The following is an 18,290-nucleotide window of genomic DNA, read 5'->3' as shown; positions in this document are numbered from 1 at the left end:
AAATTTCTCAGTCGCTATCAAAATATAAAATATGCATACTTTTGGACCCGGCATATGTGTGCCCACAGAGAGACAAGGACAAAGATGTTTACCGCTGCGTGATTTTTAGCTGCAAAAAGCGGGAGACCGTCTAAGTGCCCATCAGTTGTGAAATAACCATATATCTATATTACGCAGCGGTTAGAAGAAGTCGGTCCGTGTTCACTGACACAGAAAGGTCTCTGAGGCATACTGTTCAGTGAGAAAAAGAGTGCTAAATAATTATTATGGTATGATCTCAACAACATAACCAAACCAATTTCTAAGTACATGTACATGTAAACCCATAGGGAACAGTTTGTAACAATTCTCATCAAGCCGGTGACAATGTTCAATTTACTTCAGGAAGGAGGATGGAATCCAGTGGAAGAATGTTCTTGAACAGTTTACTTTCTGTCCTTATGTATACTACTTGTGTAATTTTTTTTTTAACGTAATACAATCTTTAAGCACTAAATAAACCTGGGTAATAAGGCAAATGGCAGAGGACTGCTGTTTCTCATTATAAGCCTTTGAGCAATAGCTGATTTTGAAAACTGTGCGTACGCTTTAATTTGATGGAAAGAAAATAGGCAAAAGTAAGGGTTTAAAAAGTGCATTTAAAGTGGACTTTCACTCAAGTCCTCATAGCCGTGAGTGGCAGAACCGGCCTTCCAACCGGGGTTGTGTTAATAGCTTCTGGGGAAAGAAATAGAAAAGAAAAAAGGTCTAATCTAGTAATGCATTCTAATTAAGTACTAATTTAGCTTTTACCTATATTAAGAGAAAGATGATTACAGTGCCATAATAATTTACGTAAGAGTCTGTAAGTACTAATCTATCTTAAAAGTTTTGAATAAAGTCCTCATCTACAAAATCACTTTAAATGTTTTCTTCTTCCATCCCCTGTATTTGGCCCCAAGACTCGTGTGGTCGGGCGTAGCTTTTGTCAGCCTGCCTTGGTTAATTCTCAAAGATGATTTTTTTTTTTTTTTGCATGAGTTGTTAGCAACCGTCTACTTTAAGCAAATCAACTGCTAATTTATACCTCGCTTTGGGTCCATCAGATTCAGATCAGAAATAAAGTGCTATCTGTTTTGGCTTTAAGCTTGTGTATTTTTCTACGGATGAGGACATTCTTGTTTCTACATATCTTTATTTACAGATCAGCGTGTGTTCTTGGAAGTCCCTGAATATAAGACCACATGGTTTTGATTTTTCCGTTTTTATAAGAATCTTTTTCGTTTTTTACTTTCTGTAATGTGGACAAATATTAATGATAAGTCACCTCATCTTTATTTTTACAGTGCCTGAAGTTAGTTTGTTCCTAAAATGGAAGAAATTAAAATAAACCAAACGGAAAGAACTTATCAATCTTACCTTCAAAGATAAGATCTTTGTTATTATTCTACTTCTTTTATTTTTTATTTTTTAGATCTTTGTTATAATTTTAAACCCCTTATACTAGAGCACGTGATGCAAAGGAAGTTCGAATCTAATTCACGACGCACTCGTTGGCCAGGACGCTACAGAGCGATAGTTACTGACCACGGTAGAACTTGGGGCTCGAAACAAAAACCGCGTCTAGTATTTCGTAAGCATGTGCGATGTGCCAACCTCTTTTATGAGGATTTTCCCATTGGCTTTTACAATAACCCCCTGAACTAAGCACGATTACTATTCCCAGATATATAAGACAAAAGTAAGGCTCAGAAAAGGTTAAAAAAAAGTTGCACCCAAAACTCCACTGTAGGAAATAGTAGAGGCAGGATCTGATCCCAGAGCTTAGCCTCACAAGTAAGTTTTATCCTAATCTAGATTTAGATACCAGAGAGCCGAGATACCAATCCCTGTTGAAACACGTACGTTGTGTTCCGCGGCAACCTTTGCCTCTCTGCCATCACCTATAAGCAAGGGAAATGACCAGAAATTAATAGTGTCTTCACCCTCCCCTCCAGTTACACACCCGGGGCCCCGGGGGATTCTGCTGAAGCTGTTGCAGACAGGTATTTGCAAACCGTAATCTGAACTTTATCTTTGGAGGTCAATATTTGGGATTGCTTTCACCAGAATGCTTGCTGGCTTTGAGACATCAGCCTGCACTGAAGGATAAGAAAGAGAAAATTGCATTTCATCACTATTGAGAGAGCATTCTTTTTACAAGCATCCAACGAATAGTTCTCAGAGATCCTGGGAGCTAGAAAACTGCCTTGCTCTTAGAAAAAGGAATCGGCTTGCCATCTTCTGAGTGTGATTGATTAGTAGTGATTAAAAAACCATTTAAACTAGGGGTGCCTGGGTGCCCCAATGGGCTAAGCTTCCAACTTTGGCTCAGGTCACGATCTCACGGTTCGTGAGTTCAAGCCCCGCGTCAGGCTCTGTGCTGATAGGTCAGAGCCTGAAGCCTGCTTCGGATTCTGTGTCTCCCTTGCTCTCTGTCCCACTCATGCTTTGTCTCTCCCTCTTTCAAAAATAAATCAACGTTAAACAATTTTTAAAAAATCACTTAAATATATTATTTAATATATTACATTATTTTGTTATCATGTATCCCAATGTTTACAGCAGCGATTTCAACAATAGCCAAATTATGGAAAGGGCCTAAATGTCCATCAACTGATGAGTGGATACAGAAGATGTGGTTTATATATTCAATGGAATACTACTTGGCGATGAGAAAGAATGAAATCTGGCCATTTGCAGCAACATGGATGGAACTGGAGAGTGTGATGCTGAGTGAAATAAGTCAGCCAGAGAAGGACAGATACCATATGTTTTCACTCATATGTGGATCTTGAGAAACTGAACAGAAGACCATGGGGGAAGGGAAGGGGGAAAAGCAGTTACAAACAGAGAGGGAGGGAGGCAAACCATAAGAGACTCTTAAATACAGAGAACAAACTAGGGGTGGATGGGGGTTGGGGGAGAGGGAAAATGGGTGATGGGCATCGAGGAGGGCACCTGTTGGGATGAGCACTGGGTGTTGTATGGAAGCCAATTTGACAATAAATTATGTTCATAAATTTTTAAAATCATTTAAATATATTCAATACATTCAATATCATTTAAATACATTATTATTAAATATATTATTTAATATCTTACATTACTTCATTATATACCAGTATGTTACATATTATTTTATATATTTATCATATTTGTCATATATTATTATATATTTCTATTTTATTTATGTTAATTATTATACATATTATATGTTATAAATTAAATGCATAAAATATTAATTAAATAATTTAATGGGACTAATTTATTTTGACTAGGTTTCCCCCCTTTCCCTTGACCTTGGCAAAGCTTAAAGTCAAATCTCCATCCCAACTCTAACAATTGCTTAGGACCTTTCTATGTGATGATCTTCTTCCTGGTCACCGAACATCTCCGTCTTAATCTATCCAGACTGTTATGACAAAAACGCTGATAGACTGGGCAGTTAGCGAGATCTGAGCAGGCAACAAGGGCTTTATTATAATACATTAAATTGTGTTTTTAAGACCTCCTCCCTCCACAGAGAATGGCTACCATGACAGTTCCCACAAGGACCACATAAGGCCCCAAACTTCCCCTCCCAACCCGTAGGAGAAGGCCCTTAGATGATTGGCTGCAACCTTAGGCAGACACCGCCCTCGCTATGACCCATAACCTATCCAAACATAAAAAGAAAAGACAACCCTGACCCCTCTGGGCCCTCCCCCCTCTATCTCAAGAGTGTACTTTTGCTTCAACGGCTACTAAACCCTTGCTTGCTTAAGAGCTTGGCTCTGAACTCTTTCTTGGCCAAACTCAAGAACTGAGGCAGGGGAACAGGACCTGTAGTTGCAAAACACCATATGCTAATTGGCTTAAATATCAGACGTTTGTTTCTACGGCTCTGGAGGCTAAACAGTTCATGATCAAGGAACTGACAGATTCCGTTTCTGGGGAGAATTCCCCTGTGCCCTCACGTGGAGGAAGGTGGCCTATCTTACCAGGGCGCTAACCCCACTCATGATGGCTCTGTTCTCGTGACTTAACCATCTCCCAAGGTCTCCACCTCCAAATACCACGACATTGGGAATTGGGTTTCGATATATGAGTTTGGGGGGAACGCAAACATTCACGAGCATTCACTTTTGAAAGCCCCCTCTCTGTAAAGACAGCTTTACCGCTCTCCTTACTTTCTGATCTTACACCCTCATAAACTTTTGCCTGCTGCTCGTTGTGTGTCTAGCCCCTCATTTTTCGAAGTACGTGGCGAGACCAAAAAACCCCGGGTAAAAATCCTGCAACGGCAAGTCATTCCGGCATCCGCTGTAAAGTCTCAGTTCAAAGTTTCATCGGAAGCCATCTAAATCAGGGGCGCCTGGCTGGTTCGGTTGGTGAAGTGCCCAACTCTTAATAGCAGCTCAGGTCATGATCTCATGGTTCTTGAGACTGAGCCTTACGGCGGGCTCTGGGCTCACCTTGTGGAGCCTCCTTGGGATTCTCTCTCTCCCCCTCTCTCTGCTCCTCCCCTGTTTGCTCTTTCTGTCTCAAAATAAACATTAAAAAAATTTTTTTTTGTTCAATAAAAATAAATAAAAAATAAAACCGCCTAAATCACATCTGAGTGAGACTCATGACTCATCCTGGAGCAAATTCTTCTCCAGCTGTGAACCCGTCAAGCCAAACACGTTACAGGCTTCCAAAATACAGCAGTGGGACAGGCATTTCCATTCCCAAAGGAAGAAATAGCAAAGAAAAGAATGACAGGTCTTAGGAAGTCCAAAACCTAATAGAACAAAACAATGTTAGATCTTAAGGCTTGGGGCAAATAATCCTTTACAGCCCAGCGCTCTGCCTTCTAGGTCCACTTTGGTGGCAAAGTCACCCCAATGGCTCTGCAGGAGGCCTCACCCCTTGACACCTAGGTAGAGGCAGCCACACCTCCTGGGTTCGTGCGCGGTTTGCCCTGGCAGAGAAGCAGCGGCCCTGGAAGCCACCAGAGTTGGCCATCTGTGCCCTCTGAAGGGGCAGCCACCATGGTACTCAGTGCACTGGGGTCCACCAGAGCAGCACGTGGGGTGGCCAAGGAGTGCAGGAAGGGGAGCCTGAGATTTGCAGACACAGGTAGATCCTCCTTGGAAACCCCCTCTGCCCCCACTCCCCAAGGAATCTTCTACTCAGGCTCACTGACTTGCCTTTAGGGTCATTCTCCCATTGTCTGTTGAGATGGCTGATTTCCACTAATCTCCTTATCAAATGGTGGCTTGGCCACACCCTTAGTGTTCCTACTGGACCTCTCTCATTCCTTTCAATATGGGTAGGCATAGAATTTGCCAAATCATTCTAAGCTTCTCTTTCTTTCTTTCTTTCGAGAGTGCTCAAGTGCATAAGCAGGAGGTGGGGGGAGAGAGAGAGAGAGAGAGAGAGAGAGAGAGAGAGAGGATCCCAAGCAGGCTCCTCGCTGTCAGAGCATAGCCTGATGTGGGGCTGTTGGAGAAATGAATAAAATACTGCGCCAAAGATGGCCCACGGGACTAAAACAGATCTTCGGAGGAACAGTCTCCTGAGCCCGCCAGTGTTAAATAAATCTCCGATCCACCAAGATCTCTGAGTGCCACTGGGTTTTTCCGCCAGCGTTCCGGCCTGGTTCCGTAACAGGGTTCCGTCTCACAAATGGTGAGATCATGACCTGAGCTGAGCTGAAATCAAGAGTAGGATGCTCAACCAACTGAGCCACCCAGGTGCCCTATATTTCTTTCTTTCTTTCTTTCTTTCTTTCTTTCTTTCTTTCTTTCTTCTCTTCTCTTCTCTTTCTTTCTTTTTTGTTTTCTTGCTCAACAATTCCATCTTTAAGTCATTTCTTCTCAAATTTTACCATAAGCATTCAGGAGGAACCAGGCTGCTTTGTCAACACATTGCTTAGAGATTTCCTGAGCCAAATATCCAACTCATTGGCTGCAAGCTCTATTTTGCACAAAACACCAGGACACAAACACAATTCCCAGTCATTTGTTTGCCACTTTAAAACAAGGATGGCCTTTCCTCCCTTGTCCGATAAAGACATGTTCCTCATTTCCATCTGAGACATCTTCAGAGTGCCCTGAATTGTCCATGTCTCTACCAACATTCTGCCCAGTAGTACCTAGGTGTTTTCTAAGGTGATTGAGGCTTGCTGCACAGCGTCTCTTCTTTTCCTTCTAAGCATTTACCAGGATCGCCCTTAATAGTCTGCTCACGGCAATCTGGCCTTTTTCTAGCACGTGCCTCCAAACTCTTCCAGTCCCTACCCAGGACCCGCTGCCAAAGCCATGTTACAAAAAGAAAAACAAGCCCCAGCTGGAGTCCTTTGCCCCCCACCCCCGATGACAGTTTCAACCTCCTGCAGGAAGGTGGCCTTTTACCGGTCTATCTGAAAACCTGCCACCACCACCACCCCCCCCCCCCAACACAAAGAAGCTATCCTAGCCTAAAACAATCCTTTCTTTCCTTCTCGAAACTTCTTGCCCCACTCTCCTGCCTATAAGAGCCTTCCATTTCCTACAGCTGGGATCATCTCTCCACAGGCTGGATGGGATACTGCCTTATTCCCGAATAGCTTAATAGAGCCAATTAGATCTTTACCTGCGTGTGGTTAAAGTTTGGTTTTTGAACAGCCACTGCCACAGGTTTAGGTTTTATAGCAGCGTTCCTGTCTTAGTCCATTCACTGCTATAACAGAATACCATGGGGGGGGGGGGGCTTAAACAATACACATTTATTTTTCAGCTCTAGAAGCTGAGAAATCCAAGATCAAGGTGTCAGCAGATTCAGCGTCTGATGAGGGCCTGCTCCCTGGTTCACAGACTGACCATTTTCTCTCTGCATCCTCACAGGGTGGAAGGAGCCCAGGAGCTCTCTGGGGTCTCTTTTATGAGGGCACTGATCCCATTATGATGGATCCACCCTCGTGACCTCATTACATCCCAAAGGCCTCACTTCCAAATACCATCACACTGAGGGTAGATTTCAACATGAATTGGTGGGGATAGGGGACACAAACACTCAGTCTAGAGCAATCTTCACTATTGTTCTTATCCCTTTGCCACATGTCGGATAAGACTTCTCTCATTAGAAGTAGCAGAAACCTTTCTCATAAAAAAGAAATGGTAATTCAGCGATGTGGTCAACGTGTCAGCTAAGGCTGACTGAGCCAAGGCTGAAATCATTTTACAATATGTGAGTATATCAAATCAACACGTTGTACGCCTTACATTTACACATTACATGTCAATCATATTTCTTTTTTTTTAATTTTTTTATGTTTCTTTATTTTTGAGAGAGAGAGAGAGAGAGAGGGGGGACAGAGTGTGAGCAGGGCAGGGGCAGAGAGAGGGAGACACAGAATCGGAGGCAGGCTCCAGGCTCCGAGCTGTCAGCACAGAGCCCGACACGGGGCTCGAACTCACGGGCCACGAGATCATGACCTGAGCCGATGTCGGACGCTTAACCGACTGAGCCACCCAGGCGCCCGGACGTCAATCATATTTCAACAAAGCTGGAAAAGATAAATAAGCTAATGCACGCTAAGCATCCTGGTACACAGTCTGTTGTCCACAAACACGCTGCCTCCCTTACCTGAGATCTTCCACAGGTACTGGTATCTCAAAATAGTTCCTATATTTTGGTCACCATGGTGACTTTTTTTTTCATAAAAACAAAAAAAAGGAGAAATCCAAACACACTTAAGCCATTCCGTACACGCAGGCACACGTGCATCTGACCCCGTACACACATCCACGCTTCTAACTGGGATGTACGAGGCATGCTAGTTTCATTTCAGACGGGCCTGTGATGGTGAAGTATATAGTCCAATCGTTCTCAACCAGGGACAACGTGGTCCCACAAGAGATGATTTACAGTGTCTAAAGATGGAGTAGGGCACTACTGCTTACCCATTGGGTAGAAGCCAGGATGCAATGCACAGGAAAGCCCCCTACAAAAAGAATTTTCCCGCCCCAGATGTCAATAGTGCCATGGTTGGGAAACCCTGGGTATAACCACGCTGACGAGGGACTGAGCTAGAGTAAATGGGAAGGACTCGAGGACGAAAGAGTCCAACCAGAACACCGAAGCTAGAACAGTGAAGTGAGAACCCTGGGATTGCTACAAAGCCGGGACTGAGGGGTGGCATTCTGATTGGAAGCGAGAACCTGGAGCTCCGTTCGCTTAAGAGTTTTGTCAGATCGAGTACATTTTAATTGTACGTACCAAAGAGTGGGCGAGAACCCTGAAGCTCCGCCAAATCCCATCCTTTTCAAAGCACTCCTGACCCGGGAAGTTAAAAAAGTTCTCAACTTGGATGTTTGATTCCCAGGGCTTACGGAGGAGCCAAGATGGCGGAACAGCATTAACTCCTAGGGCTTACCGGAGACTGGGATGAGGGGTTCCTGTCTCACACTCCTCCTTCTGTAGGACTTTGGGCAACTCACTGCTCCTCATGAGGCTTTGGTTGCCTCCTTTGGAAGCTGAGGACATTTGGTTGCATCATTGCTAAGGCTCTTTCCAACTCTAACAGTCGTGAGCCTCTGATTTCATTAATTGGGAGTAAAACCAAATGAAGCCTGGGGAAGTTGTTTTGGTGATTTACCGAGACAAAGAATGCCCGAACATGGTCAGTCTTGAAAACAATTATCCTACAGGGCCGATGAAAATGGGCTATCCTTCCCCACTTTTACCCTAGCAGATACAGGGGGTCCCACGGCTGAGGATTCTAGAGAGAGAAAGAAACAAGTTGGATTAATTGTTTTACCCTGCTGTGGACTCCCATAGGATAAAGCCTTTGGTGATTGTAAGTAGAGTCATTTCGGAACTTTTTGAGATGCCAGACATCTACCTCCTGTTTACAATGAGTGCTAGAATTAAATTAATAGATCAAGAGATTTGTTTCCCTAATTGTTTCAGGGAAACATTGTTGCAGCCAGCCAGGAGTCCCTGTTTCACCATGTTTCTTACATCTAGAGAAAGGGCCATAAAGAAAGAAGGACTTCTAAGGGGCGCCTGGGTGGCTCTGTCGGTTGAGCGTCCGACTTCGGCTCAGGTCACGATCTCGTGGTCTGTGAGTTCGAGCCCCGCGTCGGGCTCTGTGCTGACAGCTCAGAGCCTGGAGCCTGCTTCCGATTCTGTGTCTCCCTCTCTCTCTGCCCCTCCCCCGTTCATGCTCTGTCTCTCTCTGTCCCAAAAATAAATAAAAAACGTTGAAAAAAAATTTTTTTTTTTTTAAATAAAAAGAGAGCTATTCCCGTGCTACTTTTCACGGGAGGTTATCTTTATCATCTCCCTGCTGGCGGGGTGAGTCACAGACTCGCTCTTTGGGCCAGGATCCTATCTGGAGTGTGAAATGTTTCGCCGACAAGATTGTATGAGAAAGTCGAAGTGTTCGATACTCAACCCTAGGGGAGCAGAAAGGAGACCATTTCGCATTTGTCGCTTGCGCTTAAAACTCTATTCAAAGTCAAACATTTAATGGAGGCTTCGGGATAACTCAGGACTGGTGTTAGGTATACAGAGCCCAAGTCACTGCAGATGGTGGTACAGGTTGTTCAGTGCACAAGGGCACTTTTCAGAGCGAGGAGAGGCTGAAACCCTAAGTCCTTGGCAGGGGCGCTGTGTCTGTTGGGAGGGGGCCCTTTTCCGATTCAAACAAAGGCACCGTATGCCACTAGGTGACAGAAATGCCTTCATCAAACCCCGATCATCATATTCTAAACCGCAACAGTGTAAATTCTTGAAATTGCCCCATCAGTAAACTTGATGCAGGTAAAAGAAACACATAGTAGAGTAGACTTAAAGTGAACACCCCCTGGGTGCAAAAATAATAACAAAACACTTGTTTCTGCATAGTAGAAAGTCAAGAGATAAGCTAAGGATACGCAGGGGAAGATTTTAAGGGAACGAAGCAAATAACTTAGCAAAGTCCTGCTTCAGCCCTCGAGGCAATAATGAAATTGACAGAAAAGCACGCACACGGCGTGGCCCGGGAGAGTTATCAATTAGGACACCATCCATTCTGTTTTGGAGAGAGACACCTCCTCCAGAAGGAATCTGTCTCCTCTGATTCACACCTGCCCGGCCCGCCTCTTCCTTGGTTCTCACAGACCCCAAGATAACATGGTTGGTTTGCGCCCTTCCACCTTATCAACCACCTGGTTGGGTCCTTTGCAACGTCTTCTGTCCCGGTTTTGATGTTCCCGGCCCCATAGTGTGATTACAAGAGGTAGTCAACGCCTTATCATAACATAGGCTTTGCGCCAGATGCTTTTGGCCAACTGTAGGCTCGCGTAAGTGTTCGGAGCACGCCCCGGTAGGCTGGGCTAAGCTAGGACGTTCAGTAGGTTAAGCGTATCGCATTCTCAACTGACGACATTTTCGGCTTACGACGGGCTTCTCAGGACATAACCCCATATAACTTGAGGAAGATCTCGATTACAACCTTACGTGTAAAAGGTGTTTGAGATGAAACGGTTCTAATTGCTGATTTTTCGCATCTAAGAAATGATAGGCATTCTTCAGCAAGTAGCTTAGTAATTTCAGAAAAACCTTGTGAAATGAAAGGTATGGTGAAATATTGAAATAACCTTCTCTGACTTAATTTGAATGGAAAGTCTGATTACTTTTAAGCCATTACACAGCAGATCCATATTCTCCCCAGGTTTATACCCTTCTAAACAAGCAGAAAATTCAGATCACACAGTCAGCTAGCTCTCTATTTGCATTCTTGATTGGCACGATGAGGGCTGCATTGCAGTTTGTGAACATCGTGTATTACATGAAACCAAGAAGGAGTCTACCCAAACCTGCGGGATGTGGTAGGCAATCAAGCCACATAAAGGAGATGAACTGCAAGTCCTTTGAGAACAGAATCATGACGAGCCTAACAAGTATCATTCTCGGTTGTATCTATGTTAGTGGCGTCGGTATGATACGCATTGTTGCACTTTGAGCTGTTGTGATAGCTTGAGATTTACCCAGATGATAAATATTTTAGAGCGACATCTAAAATAATCACAAGGGTTTGTTACGGTGCTTCCGATTCAATAGTCCATCTCCGGTGTGTGGACAAAGGAGGGGTATTTTTTTGAGCTGAGCAAAGAGTAGGCAGAAAAATCAACATAATTACATGCAAAGAGGGTCAATGGAATTATAGAATGTCAGAGCTGAAGAGAACCTTAAATATCAGCTATTGTTTCTGCAAATATTTTACGCAAATGCCCCTGTGGGACAGAAAAGGCATTAGGTAGCCCCAGCAGCCTGGGAGTATAGTCCTCAGAGACCAGGAGCGTATTTGAAACGTTTTCTGAAATGGCCTATTTTATCCTAAAATTCATTTCACCTCTGGGTCCCGGTTGCCTCATCTGGAAAATGAGGATTATAATAGTGTTTACCCCATAAGCTGGATTTCAAATATGACTTATGTATGAAACACTACTATGGTACCTGCCACAGAGTAAGTGCTCAACTCGCAGTCAGTATTTGTAACTTTGAGCACAATTAGAAAGAACGAATTGTGTTTGCCATTTCTTAAGAATACGCAGGATGGGGGTGGGGCGTGGAAATTGATGGAAGATCCTGGCAAGAGAGAATAGTGATGGATCCGGGACCTGGGGATTCACTCATACAAAGCCCACAGAAGGTTACGGCAAGAAGGGACCTTAAACTTCAGTTACCAAGCTACTTAAACTGGGCACAAGTGCCCCTTAGCGATGTGTTGGGAGTGAGTTGAAACCATAGGGTGAACATGGGTACCTTCTGGATTAGGAATTTTAGTAACTATGGAGGGAGAGGGGATTCTTACCAAAAATAAACATATATTATACAGTAAAATACAATTTTTTTTACATGCATCTTTAAGGTAAAACAAGAGCCTTCAAAGAACAGTCTCACCCCCTCCTCTGGGGGTTGAGTTTACATTGCACGATTGTTGGAAATACGTCACTAGAAAGAGGAAACACACTGAAGACCATTCACAAACCCATCTGTCACTCTTCTTTTCCATAGGCTCATTCAGAAGAAACCCCTCAGCTAGAAGCTTCCTGAAGCATGGATCTTCCTTATTTCAAGTTTCATTCTCGGATCTTAGCTCAGTATTTGGGACACGGTGGAACAGTATGGTTGAGAAGAATGGGAGAATGACATGACGCATTTTGTGATTTCTTTCTGGTATCTAGAGTCTGAGAAACAGTACTAAACTTGTTCACGAAGCCGTCAACTAAAGGAAGTTCTAATCTGGACCTGGGGCCAGAGTCAACCTGGGCATCTGGGACCTAGGGAAAAAAGGGTATGGGTACCCATGCCCCAGTCCCATCGTGGCCCATCCCTACGGCAGGCTCCCCAAAGCAGAAAAGGCAAGGTCCTTTGATCTGAGGCCCTTAGACTGTTTCTAATGGTAGAACCATCACATAGCAGAAAAAAGAGGGCGCTGTCTCTCCCTGGATCACAGGCCATGCTCTCCCAGGAGTGCAGCTAGCTGGCCTGTCATCAGGATTTGTCCAGCTTCAAAAGAAATGCTTAGGTTGCCAAACAAGAGGCAAGAAACGTATGTGGGTGTGTGTATGTGTATGTAAGCAAAAGCATGCGAAGTGTCTCCATATACATTATTCCTGGAATTCTTTTTTTTTTTAATTTTTTTTTAACATTTATTTATCTTTGAGACAGAGAGAGACAGAGCATGAACGGGGGAGGGTCCGAGAGAGAGGGAGACACAGAATCTGAAACAGGCTCCAGGCTCTGAGCTGTCAGCACAGAGCCCGACGCGGGGCTCGAACCCACGGACCGCGAGATCATGACCTGAGCCGAAGTCGGACGCTTAACCGACTGAGCCACCCAAGTGCCCCTCCTGGAATTCTTAATTAAGACCATTTGAAGTCTATCTTTCCTCCATTTTAGTAGCCGTATGACCTTATGGAGGCTACTTAACTTCCTCTGAGCCTCAGTTTCCTCATCGGTAAAAACGGGATGATAATACCCGCCCTGCATATTATATTGAACCTCTGGTGTTGTTTTGAGAACGATAATCAAGGTTAGCTAATGTACACGAAGCTATATATAAACCGTATAAAGCTATACAAGCGTAGAGGGAGTATTCATCATCTGCGCATACTAGGTCATAGCAGAATTAACAGCAGACCATTTTCCCCTCGTTTGTAATTATTGTTCTCGTAAATAGCACCAGTAAAAACGTATTTCTTGAAACTGAAACAGATTACAGTCCAGGAGGAAAGCGTCATTCTTGCGCAGAGCTTGGGCTGCGGTCTCAAGCATCAAAGATTCCATGAGGGTAGGGAGGATTACTCCCTCGTCGTACATGTATCTGTACCACCCCCACGGGAGCCAGAAGACAGTGACAAGGTTGCCACTCTATAGGAGGCAAGAGCCCAAGCCCCGGTTCTCACTACAGACTGACATCCAGCAGCTTGTTAATTACATATTTCCATTAATGGGATGAATCTTACTGTCTTTCTGGATGACAGTCTCCTTTTCAATGCATAGATGGCTTGTTTTGTTCTGCACACCTTAACGACCCAGCGACTGCGTTCCGACACTTACACTTCCCTACTAATCTCGAAGCTTAAAAAAAAGAAACGAGAAGGTTGTTCTTGAACAGCCATGGGTCTTGCTGCACTTGAATTTCTCCCCTAAGTTTTTATTTTACTTTTCTAATGTTTATTTATTTTTGAAAGAGAGAGAGACAGAGAGAGAGAGAGAGACAGAGAATTGCAAGCAGGCACCACACCGTCAGTAGAGTCTGCTTTCTTTGGCAAGGAGACTGCCTGTGGCCAGATGGACTTTTCCAGAAGGACCCGATAGCACACGTCACAGAGTTCTTTTCTACGTATAAAAATATATGAGATGGCAGTGACAAAAATCACAACGGAGGGGGGCGCCTGGGTGGCTCAGTCGGTTAAGCGGCCGACTTCGGCTCAGGTCATGATCTCGTGCTTCGTGAGTTCCAGCCCCACATCGGGCTCTGTGATGACGGCTCAGAGCCTGGAGCCTGCTTCCGATTCTGCGTCTCCTTCTCTCTGACCTTCCCCCATTCACGCTCTGTCTCTCTCTGCCTTTCAAAAATGAATAAATGTTAAAAAAAAAAATCACAACGTAGGGAAAGACTGAGGAGGATGGAGATTTGAGAAAATGGAAGTTCACTGATTTTTTTTCAGAGTCAATAATAGCAAAACCATGCCTAGCATGTGCCTGTTAGTCCCTGCCCCATGGCTGTCTTCATGACATAACAGTTTGCTTCCTTAAAGCCAGCAGGAAAGGAATTCTCTGGCTTCAAATCCCGCCCCCCTCTGGGAACGCCTGGACCTTCTTTAAAGGTCTTGCCTGATTAGGTCAGGCCCATCCAGAATACTCTCCCTTTTGACGAATTCAAAGTAATGATTTGGGACCTTAATTACAACTGCAAATTTCCTTCTACTTTGTCACAGAATGTAACTCAATCGTAGGCATGAAAACACTTTATATCCACAAGGTCTCGCACATTCAAGGAGAGGAAAGGACACAGGGCGTGTCTATCAGAGGGCGGAAATCTTGGGGGCCAATTTAGAGCTCCACCTACCACAGCTAATCAAATGGAAAATTTCCTGTCCCCCTACTTTTTCTTTGCCCATACTAAATGATCCATAAGGCCATTTCTTTCCAAAGTCTGCAAATGAGAACCGAGATCTTTTGAGCGTTTCTTTGTGAATTTTTAGCTTCATGAAGCTTTAAAACCCATTCCAGGGGACTATTTTGGTCCCATGTGTCTCCCTCTGTAAAACTCAAGCTTTCAGACCCCAGGTCTCAAATTATCAAAGGGCAATGTTGCAAACACACAGCGTTGACTTCTGTGGGCTTTCTTTGGCAAGGACGTTACATGTGGCCAGGTGGAATTGTCCAGAAGAACCTCCTCTCACACCTCACACAGTTCTTCTCTACATAGAAAAACATAAGAGGTGACAGACATGGAAATCACCATCTGGGGAGAAACGGAGGGGGGTGGACACTTGGAGGAAGTGGAGAGTAGTGACACTCATGTGGTAAGTAGAAGACATAACCCAGGAGTGGCCAGGGTAAGCAGCAAGTGACAACAAAGTTCGCACAAGTAGAAGCACATGGTTAGCAAGGAGGGTCAAGTGTCCACTAGTTAGGGCTCAGGAGTCTTTAAAAAAAATGTTTTCTAATGTTTGTTTATTTCTGAGAGACAGCGAGCGGGGGGAGGGGCAGAGAGAGAGGGAGACACAGAATCGGAAGCAGGCTCCGGGCTCTGAGCCATCAGCACAGACCCCGACGCAGGGCACGGACCCATGAACCGGGAGATCATGACCCGAGCCGAAGCCGGATGCTTAACTGACTGAGCCATCCAGGCGCCCCTCATTCTTGTTGTGATATGAAAATATCTTTTAGATAAAGCTCAAAGAGAGCTCAGATCTTGAGAGGAGCAAGTGCCTGTGTTTGGGGTAACGTGGGACGGAGGGCAGATGACAGAAGAGATGATCTGAGGGGCGCCTGGCTGGATCTTGGGGTCGTGAGTTCAAGCCCCAGGTTGGGCCTAGAAGTCACTTTAAAAATTAAAAAATGAAACTCTTATTTGAAAAAACAAAATGATCTCACATAAAATGAGGACCCTTTGTCTTCTTTGCCACTTCAATAATGTCTGGCCAGCATCCTGACTCCCTGCAGCAGAAAAATCATCACCGTTTAATGATAAAGTGCCTGGATACTTATAGCATTAGTATCACTGATTGAAGGGCTTGTTCTTATCATCATAAATGTCAAGATCCTGATGATTTTTTTTAAACTCCACAAACATCTTTTACCTGCCTTGTGCCAAGGGGGAAGGAAGCATCTAGAATAAGAAAGCAGAATTAAAAAGGGAGAGAGAGAGCAGAAAGATCAGATTTTCTCCCCCCAGTCTGCCCTAATCCTAATAATTTTCCTCTGCTTTAATTGTGGTTCCATTTGGTCTCTTTTCATTTATTCCCCCCTCGTTGAACTACATAATGAAATGCTACACGTCTTCGTGGAGCAGGGGAGCCGCTCATTAGTTCACTTGAGGTCATGGGCATTTGTGTGTAATTGACACGACAGAAATTGCAGAGACTTCTCCAGTTTGACGGAGACGTCACCCGCCAGTCCTACTCAGACGGCTACAGAACTGGAGGAAGAAATGACGCCTCCATGTACACTTATCCCCAAATGAATCTCTGAAATCACAGCAGCAGACAAAATAATCGTAAAATATATTGGGAGAGGGATGCATGGGTGGCTCAGTCGGTTGAGCATCCGACTTTGGCTCAGGTCACGTTCTCACGGTCTGTGAGTTCGAGCCCCGCGTCGGGCTCTGTGCTGACGGCTCAGAGCCTGGAGCCTGCTTCGGATTCTGTGTCTCCCTCTCTCTCTGCCCCTTCCTTGCTCATGCTCTGCCTCTCTCTGTCTCAAAAATAAATTAAAAAAAAAAAAACATTAAAAAAAAAAAAGAAACGTGCAGATGGATTCTCCTAGTGCAGAAAAGCCCTCTCGATGGGTTTTCTGAGTTTACGACTTCTAGGAAGAAGGGGGTCAAGCTGGTAGGCAGGCCGGAATTGCACCAGGCATTATTCTACACCAGAAGGGCTGCTGAGAATTGTGCAGCACCTTCCTGACCTGGAGATTTTTTTTCTCCCTGCCCCTCCCTTCCCCTCACACGAAGCGGAAAATAAGCTCACTGTTGCCCCCAAAGCCAAGCAGCTTCTTGATCAGACGACCTTACAAGGATTTCCTGATCACTTCAAGTGAAGAAGTGGCTTTGTTTTTAGCTTCAAGATCAGACCACAATATAACACCCAGCCAGCGTGGGCCCTTTATCACGCAGCCTAGTGTCTGAGCTTCTGGAAAATCAGGGCGGACTCCTCGAGGAGTAGCCAGAAATCGTCTAGGTCCTTCAACTTTTCTAGCCAAGAGAGGTAGGGCAGGGCAGGGGGTGATGAAACCTTCTCCCAAAGAGTCACAGAATATCAAATTATATGGTCCAACCCCATTTACTGTACAGTCAGAGAAAACGAGGTCCAGAGGAGAGAACGGACGTGGTTAAGGTCATGTAACAAGTTAGCGGAAAACTGATAACCAAGATTAACAACAATAGCGAACATTTATGAGCACTTACCATGGGTTACATCCTGTCTCGGGAGCTGGCCATCTGCTTTCTGATGGTTTCTTCTTGAGAACCTATTGGTGTGTTGGTTTATATATACCAAAAATCCGAAAAGTTACTATTATCAAAATATGGAAGTCGTGATATTTTTAATGTTCAACTTGAGAAGGAGTACACTATTTCCAAATTATCCAATTGCCCAATGAGACCCTGACGTAATATTTTAAGATTGGTTCTTATTATAACGATAATAGATGCCCTCGATAAAAGCAAAGAGAGAAGGGAGACAGAGAAACATTTTTGGTTTCCCACTTCCTCTCTGTGTCTCTTCTGGACAATTGTCCCGCTCCTTAGAGGTAATCATATTTAAAAGTTTCTTGGGTTTCCTTCGGAAATAAACTGGATATTAAAAAAAAAAAAAAAGGAGGCGGGCACCTGGGTGGCTCAGTGGGTTAAGCGTCCGACTTCAGCTCGGGTCATGACCTCGCCGTTTGTGAGTTTGAGCCCCGCGTCGGGCTCTGTGCTGACAGCTCAGAGCCTGGAGCCTGCTTCAGATTCTGTGTTTCCCTCTCTCTCTCTGCCCTTCCCCCGCTCATACTCTGTCTCTCTCTCTCAGAAATAAACATTTAAAAATATTAAAAAAAAGAGAAAGAAATTGGATGTACAGGTATAGACATTTATATATGTTCTTTCATACAAATAAATCATACTCTACTCCTAGGATTTATATATTGATTAGATATTTCTCCATATCAACAAATATAGACAATTCATTTTAATGGCCGCATAAGTGGTCCATTACACGGGTGCACTGTAATTTATTTAAATGGCCCCCTTTTTAATATTTATTTATTTTTGGGGAGAGCGCAGATAGGAGAGGGGCAGAGAGAGGGGGACAGAGGATCTGAAGCAGGCTCTGAGTGACAGGCTGACAGCAGAGAGCCTGATGCGGGGCTCAAACTCACGAACCGTGAGATGATGACCTGAGCCGAAGTTGGACACTCAACTGACTGAGCCACCCAGGTGCCCCTAAGCAGCCCCTTTTTAATGGATATTCAGGTTATTTCCAGTTTAATTTTTTCACTATTATATATGCTGTAATAAACATATATGTATATGTTTATATCATATATGCAATCATCTA

Source organism: Panthera uncia, chromosome X (genome assembly GCF_023721935.1).
Source record: "Panthera uncia isolate 11264 chromosome X, Puncia_PCG_1.0, whole genome shotgun sequence".
NCBI lineage: Eukaryota > Metazoa > Chordata > Mammalia > Carnivora > Felidae > Panthera > Panthera uncia.
This window is presented reverse-complemented; position numbering follows the sequence as displayed.